We start from the raw sequence: 8,479 nt of genomic DNA, 5'->3' as shown, positions 1-8,479 counted from the left end.
CGGGTTGCCCCAGGTCCCTCAGTGTGAGGCACCTCTAATGTCTACAAGAGAGTTGCTAGCACATCTTCCGGTATATTTTGCATCTTTCAATCTTGGATGGTCTGGGATGCAGCTTAGATATTTGTCGAGCTTATTCTTAAACACATCTATGCTCACTCCTAATATATTCCTCAGATGAGCTGGCAGCGCATTGAATAGACGCTGCATTATCGAATGCTGGTGCGTAGTGGATTAATGTTCTGTGTGCAACCTTATTTTTCCTGGTATAGTTTTGGGCACTATTAATCTACCTCTGCTTGCTCTTTCTGATATTTTTAGCTCCATGATGTTTTCGGCTATTCCTTCTATCTGTTTCCATGCCTGAATTATCATGTAGCGTTCTCTTCTCCTTTCTAGACTATATAATTTTAAGGATTGTAGTCTTTCCCAGTAGCCAAGGTCCTTAACTTCTTCTATTCTAGCTGTAAAGGACCTTTGTACACTCTCTATTTGTGCAATATCCTTTTGATAGTGTGAGTACCATATCATATTGCAAAATTCAAGCGGACAACGAACATATGTTTTATAAGCATAATCATGAGTTCAGCTTTTCTTGTTTTGAAGTGCCGTAACAACATTCCCATTTTTGCTTTACATTTTGCCAACAGAATTGCTATTTGATCATTGCATAACATGTTCCTATTCATCATCACACCGAGGTCTTTAACTGCTTCCTTATTTGTAATTGTCTCATTATTAGGTCCCCTATATGCATATAGCTTTCCTTCTCTGTCTCCATAATTTATTGATTCAAATTTATCAGAGTTAAATACCATCCTATTTACCTCTGCCCAATCATACACTCTGTTAAGGTCTCTTTGTAGAGCGTTCCTATCTTCATCACAAGTAATTTCTCTACTTATTCTTGTGTCATCGGCGAAACTACTCACTACCGAGTCCTTAACATTACTGTCTATGTCTGCAATCATAATAGCAAACAGTAATGCAGCTAACACCGTACCTTGTGGCACTCCGGATATTACCTTAGCTTCATCCGATTTCTCATCGTTTGCAATAACTATCTGTTTTCTGTTGTGTAAAAATTCTTTTAACCATCTTCCTACTTTATCCACTATATTATGTTTTCTAATTTTCTTCGCTAATATATTATGGTCTACCTTGTCAAAAGCTTTTGCAAAGTCTAGATAAACCACATCTGTTTCATTTCCGCTTTTCATATTTTTGTATATGTTTTCACGGCGGACGAACAGTTGGGTTTGTGTACTTTTTCCGGGTACAAATCCATGTTGTCCTATGTTAAACAAATTATTTTTTATTAAATGTTTCATAATATTTTTCTTCATTACCCTTTCATACACTTTCATAATATGTGATGTTAGACTCACAGGCCTATAATTACTTGCCTCTAGTCTTGATCCACTTTTGAAAGTTGGGGTAACATATGCTAATTTGTGCTCATCATAAATCTTGCCTGTATCTACACTTTGTCTTAATAATATTGCAAGTGGCTTTGCGATAGAATGAACTACTTTCTTTAACAAAATAGCAGGGACACCCATCCAGGGACCCCCTGCAGCAGCTCCATTTTTAATTTCATTAATAGCCTGCACAATATCAGCTTCATTAATATCTATGTCAGCTAAATATTCACTATTTTCGTCCCTTACTTCTATATCATTATCTTCATTATCAATTCTAGGGGTAAATTCTCTCTTATATCGTTCTGCCAATATGCTGCATATATCCTTTTTTTCATTCGTTAATCTCCCTTCAATTCTTAGAGGGCCTATTTCTATTCTTCTTTTATTCATCTTTTTTGTGTACAAGTATAATAGTTTGGGGTTTTGCTTGATATTTACTAGGGGTTTTTTTTCCAAGTCCCGTTTTTCATTTTCTTTTGATTGTATAATCTTTTGTTCTGCATTTTCTATATTACTTTTTAGTTCTATAACTTTCCATGCATTTTTTTCTTTTGCAAGACCTTTTTTCCACTTTCTGATTTTCTGGAACAAGATCTTTCTGTCTCTTGGTATGCATGACTGATGTTTACTTTTCCTTTTTCGGTATATATTTATCCACTATTTTCTCTAATATTTTATATAATATCTCTGTATTTACCCTTATGTCATCACTTACGAAAATGTTATCCCAATCTTTGTTTAATTCTTCATTTATTTCTGACCATTTTATATTTTTACTGTAGAAGTTGTATTTTCCATATCCTTCCCACTTTTTCAATTCTTGCTTATCTCTGTTTTCACTTGCTTTGGAATGGACTGTTAATTCTATGACATTATGGTCTGAAATACTCGCATTATAAACTATTATTTCTTTAACATAATTCACCTCGTTCACAAATACTAGGTCTAAAGTATTTTCCTTTCCTGTTGGCAGGTGGTTTATTTGTTGAATGTTGTATTCTAGTAGCATATCTAATAGCTTTTCGAATTGCCTCTTATCTTCTGCACTACTATTACTCTCTTTTTTATATGTATAAATACAACCACAATCTCCTATTCGTTCTTTCCAGTCTACAAAAGGAAAGTTAAAGTCTCCAGATAGGAGAATAGTCCAGTCCTTGTGATTTCTACATATATCATCCAATTTTTTTATTATTATGTCAAACTCTTTAGTATTAGGGGTCTATATATTACTATGTTCATTAATTTTTCAGATTCAAATTCTACCGCTATTAGTTCACATTCTGAGTTACTATATTTCTCATATATTTTTCCTTGTTTTTTTTTCCTTGTTTTTTGTCTTTCCCATATATTGCGGTTCCCCCTTGATTCCTATTTTTTCTATCTGATCTATAAGTTTGGAACCCTTTCATTTGATCATCATTCCCAGTCTCTTGGGAATACCAGGTTTCACTTATATTCATTATATCTATTTTCTTTTCAATTTGCGTTAGTTCTTCTAAGTACTCTATTTTTCGTTTTGAGTTACTCGTAACTAAACACTGCGCATTCATAACTATGATGGTTTGCGTGTTTTCTCCTTCATTTAATATGGGTAATAATAAAAATTTTCCCATGTCTCTTTCCTGTTCTGGTATGTTGTTCTTTTCTTCATTTTCCAGAAATTCTGACATTAAAAAAAAAAAATCCAACTTTTCCATAATATTTGATCTTCCTTCATCATAATTATTCATTTTGTGTCTGAATCTGCAATTTTCTCCATATCTGCAATATCCTCTTGCATCATAAATACAGTTCTTATCTCTTGAGTTGTATCTTGGAGCTGATGGTTGGAAATATTTTGCTGACACACCATATCGCTGTGATGGCTTGGTTTTTTCTTTCACCTGATATTCTTTGTTCCTCTCTTTATTTGTTTCTTTCTTATTTTGGATTTTATTATTTAATTGATTATTTATTTGATTTTGATTCATGGCTACAGGGTGCATATATTTACATTTTTTGTCAAACTTACATCCTTTTCCTTCTTTTAAGTTTTCGCATATTTTTGGATGTAGATCTCTGCAATCACCCTCATAGCCGTCTAGGTATGCACATTTACCATATATTTCATAGTTGTGACACACCTTAGGATGTTTGTAGTAACATCTTTCTCCGAATCTGCAATTCCCTCTTTTCAATAGGTTGCAGACTTTTGTTTTTCTTGTCTATTTTTTCGTCTTTCCCATCATTGTTCAGATCTGGGTAGAGCCTCTTCGGGATTTTCTTTTGTGTTGTCATGTCGTAATTTATTTCTTCGTATGTATGCTGCTTGATTGCCTCATATGTAGTATCAATGAGTATCTCTGCATCCATACTTTTATCTTGTTCTTTGGTTTCCTTATTTTTTTCTGTCATTTTAGTTTTGTTTATTTCTCTTCCGTTTTCCTCTTCTTCTTCATCCTCATCCTCTTCTTCTTCATCCTCAACTATTTGTACATTCAGTCTTGATTTAATAACATTGTCTATCCATGATAGACATGTTGAGCAAAATATTCTGGTATCTTTTCTCATATCCTGCATTACTTCAGCGCATTGCGTCGGAATGTTGCATGCAGCACATTTTCTGATCAGGTTTTGTGGATTTACTATGCTATACCACACTTTACACAGTTTGCATGCTTTTGGCATTCTTTTTCCTATTGCATCAATTAGGATATTCACAATGTTCACCTTATTCATTTTCTTTGTCGGAATATGTTGATTTATGTATATTTTCTTTACGAGTCTCTTGACCACTTGGATTTTATTTGGAACTTCCTCAATTATTTTCAAGATGTTTTCTGTTGATTTGTTCCAGTTTGAAGGATCATATCCTTCTAATATATCTATGAATGCTTTTGCATCTTTTTGGTTATGGCTGTTGTTGATCTCATAGATGAGAAATGCCAGCTCCCTTCCTGCTACCTCATCGTATTGCGAATCTGCTAAACACGCTAAATTTCGCCATTTCTTACCACAGTTGGAACTTACTGCCATCTTGATCTGATTTACAGTATTTCACTTGATAAACTAACTTAGTAGATGCTTTATCCTACTATTTTCACACTAATCTTATCACCGACAGTTCACGAACACTTCTAGATACTTCTCAAATTCTAGACGTACCAAGCAAAATGGCTACTGAGAGAGAGAGAGAGAGAGATTTATCAATTGTCATTCAGAGCTTTCCCAGGCAGCGCCAGGTTGGTCAGCTAGTACATAAAAAATATAAATATATATTATACATATTTATAAATATGTAATATATATATATATATATATATATGTATGTGTGTGTGTGTGTGTGTGTGTGTATATATATATATATATATATGTGTGTGTGTGTGTGTGTTATATTTATATATATATATATATATATAATGTGAGAGAGAGAAAGAGAGAGAGAGAGATTCGTAAGGTGTCTGTGCCAGCAAACACAGTATAAATCATCGCATACGCACATTCATTGACTTTATGGCAAACGAATGTGGCGACCCTACCGACACCCCCCCCCCCCCTCTAATAGGAGCAATCAGCCAAGGGGGTGCATTGGCTGAATGATGCGGTTAGGTTTGCATTTGCCAGGCTCGTGGATCACTTCCAACTTAACTCCCATTACTCCAGCTAACTTTAAATGAGTAATAGTACGTGGGAAATTGAAAGGCGCTACCCTCTTGGCGAGATCAGTGATATACACACAAACAAGAGTATGGAGAGCGCAATGCTGTGATCGTTTTCTGAAAGCATGTATGCATTTCGAAGAAACACATGCACAATTTTCCAGGTGTCATCCATTCGTTTCTTAGCTGGGAATGTGGGTGAGTCACCAGTCCCACCACCGACCTCTCAAATTTGTCAGGGGAATCGTGGACCGACGACGTCCGGCGTTCTTTGGCCTTGCATGCAAGAACTGACCAGGCTCAAGTGCGAACGACTTCACAAACCGGAAGGCCAGCGTTTTTATTGTCCTCTTCCGGCGCCTCTAGTCATCTGATCAACAGTCAAGATGTGTCTGGTCTGGTCAGTATAAATGTGGTGACTACGAAAAATGCAATTCTGTGGGCATACAAGCCTCTTAGACATAATACGAGTAGGGTGTGGGGTTAGCAATCCTATCCTCCCGAAAATAATTCGTGCTGAACACTGTAGGGTCAGATATATGTATGTATCGAGACATACACACACAATCATACATATATATATATATATATATATATATATTATATATATATATATATATATATATATATATATGTGTGTGTGTGTGTGTGTGTGTGTGCGCGCGTGCGTGTATCAGTATATAGATATATAAATATATATATATATATATATATATATATATATATATATATATATATATAGATACACAAATATATATATATAATATAATATATATATATATATATATATAGATAGATATTAAAATATCTATGAAATATTTTGCTTGTATGTGGTTCTTATCAAGGTAAATGATTATCACGATGTTGTTGTCAAACAAAAACGAAAAAATGCGCCAACCCATCTATCATTAATGAGTCTATCATTAATGAGCAACTGTTTTCCAGTTCAAAAAGACGAAACAAAGTGGAGAGAGAGAGAGAGAGAGAGAGAGAGAGAGAGAGAGAGAGAAACATCCTCGAACGATGACAGGTATGCAGACCGCTCTTCATCATATTTCAGGTGCGTCCATATGTTAGTGGATGATTTATATGACGGAATGACATTTCTGAAAGGGCTGTTAATAAGTCTCTGTGACTCTGAGGAATCGCTCAGATATGTTCGCTATTTATGAGTGCCCATAAAATTAATCTGAAGATATATATACAATTCGGAAGATATATTCGTCAATCGAAAGCTTTATTCATCAATCGGTTTTCCACAAAGAGGTCAATTTTAGCAGCCCAGATGATTCTCCATCATTCACTAGGACTTTTGAGCGTCTCTTTATTTATCAATGAACTTCCTCAAAAGAATTCCCATATGGCCACTGATTTATGAATATGAATATCATCAGTATTCGAATGAGAACGAATGCCCGCTCTTCATTTCGACCGCCGGCGGCTGGGCGCTTGGTGTCATAAGTGCCGTCTTATCTTTGAGGAATGGCTGCAGAGATTATTCTCACTCGAGGGGGAACAAAGAAAGACACAGCAACGTTTGGCAGTAACTATAATTATTGAAAAAAAAATCGAACTGCTGAACTTGCCATGAGATTAAAATAAGAATAAATTAAAGATATACTCGTAGTAGCACGAGTCTTAAAATGAAGAAACAAATCCACAGTCATGTCAATGAACATTTATCTAAAGATATATATATATATATATATATATATATATATATATATATATATTATATATATATATATATATATATATATATATATACATATAGAGAGAGAGAGAGAGAGAGAGATTTTCAATCTGACGCGTTGATGTAACGCCCCAACAGTCAACATATAAGGACGCAAAACAAGCGAAGTTGTTTGTAAACAAAGATTTATCTGCCAACATATACGTAGTATACATTCACATTACAGCGGATTTGTTTCTCCAATAATATGAATTCAGGGAAAGCGTCGAGTTTAAAGCGAATGAAGCTTCACTAGCGTTTCATTTTTATTTTCAAACTTGTTCACTAATCCCTGCAGCTACTCCTCACTGTCCCCCTTAAGAACTGTATCATCTGCGGACATCAGTCTTTTGCCGCTGCATTGAGCAAAAAGATATCTTTGGGCTTTTTTGTTATAATCCTTACAATGAGGATATGAAGATCTCATTATTGGCTGATGAAGTTGTACCGCTCTCATCTCTCTCTATGAAACCATAAGTTACATAAATCCATTATAAATGAGCAGAGAGCATTTCGGCTCTTGTTTACAAAGTCCTCCTAAGGAAAAGTTACAATTTCCAAACGCTTGTAGAACATAAAAAAAATATTTAATTATGAAATTCAAGAAAAAAAATTTTTCTAGCTATCATGTATACCTCTGACTGATTCATTTTAAAGTGAAATAGTAAAAGTAAAAGAATCTGCTCATCATAATGTTTGTACTTGAAATCCTTAAATTAAGAAGTATGTTTGAGTATCATATAAGTTTTCAAATACTATTTAACTCCTACACGTTATAAACGCTTCAAGTTTAACTTTTACGAGTGAAAAGTAAAACTGGGGTTAAACAATATGAACTGTGAGAAATGAAGCCTTACATATGTCCGAGAGAGGATCAGAAATTTGGATAAACGTCCGATAGGAATCATGTTTTATCAGTTTACTGTTGGGGCGAAAATCACGGAATGAATAAAGGACATAAAATATAAAACAGGGTTATAGAAAAGCCATCAACAAACTCGATACCAACAAAGGTCGAGGACAAATCCTTGAGTAACTTAATTAAGGCGGAATTAATACGAATGATGTCTCATCCGAAACCGGCCTTTCAGATGTGACTGGAGAGCCTAATGTGGATTTAGTGTCTATGGTCGACCAGCAACATATTCCTGAATCCTAATCCTGACCCGTGGGGAAACCTTTGAGGTAGTATCTCGAATGTGAACGAGAATTAGCGCCAGGTAAGAATATCCACAAAGACAGCAGTATGATTATTGACAGTCAAATCCAATATCTATTGACAGAGGGGCAGCAGTACTTGAAAGACCCAGAAATTCTATATAGTTATACGAGTATTATATGAAAGACTGTGCACAAGGAGGATGGTTTTGACTGTTGCATTTGCAGCAACGTGATTGTCTTGGGTAGGGCACTAATGATAATAATAATAATTATTATCATTATTTTATTAAAAGTAATGGCTACTTCAGCGGCGTTACGCTTGTAGAGAAGAATCTCTACCAGCGTAACGCCGATGAAGTAGCCATTACATTCAATGAAGTATGCTTGAAAGACGATCTGCTTCCTAAGTACAATAATAATAATTATTATTATTATTAATATTAGTATTATTATTATTTTACTTCGCACCATCCCTGAGAGAATAGTGACCGAGTGATAGTGTCATTCGGGTTTCTCTGACACCG

The sequence above is a fragment of the Macrobrachium nipponense genome, chromosome 2 (assembly GCF_015104395.2).
Source record: "Macrobrachium nipponense isolate FS-2020 chromosome 2, ASM1510439v2, whole genome shotgun sequence".
Taxonomy (NCBI): domain Eukaryota; kingdom Metazoa; phylum Arthropoda; class Malacostraca; order Decapoda; family Palaemonidae; genus Macrobrachium; species Macrobrachium nipponense.
Note: the sequence above shows the minus strand (reverse complement) of the source record.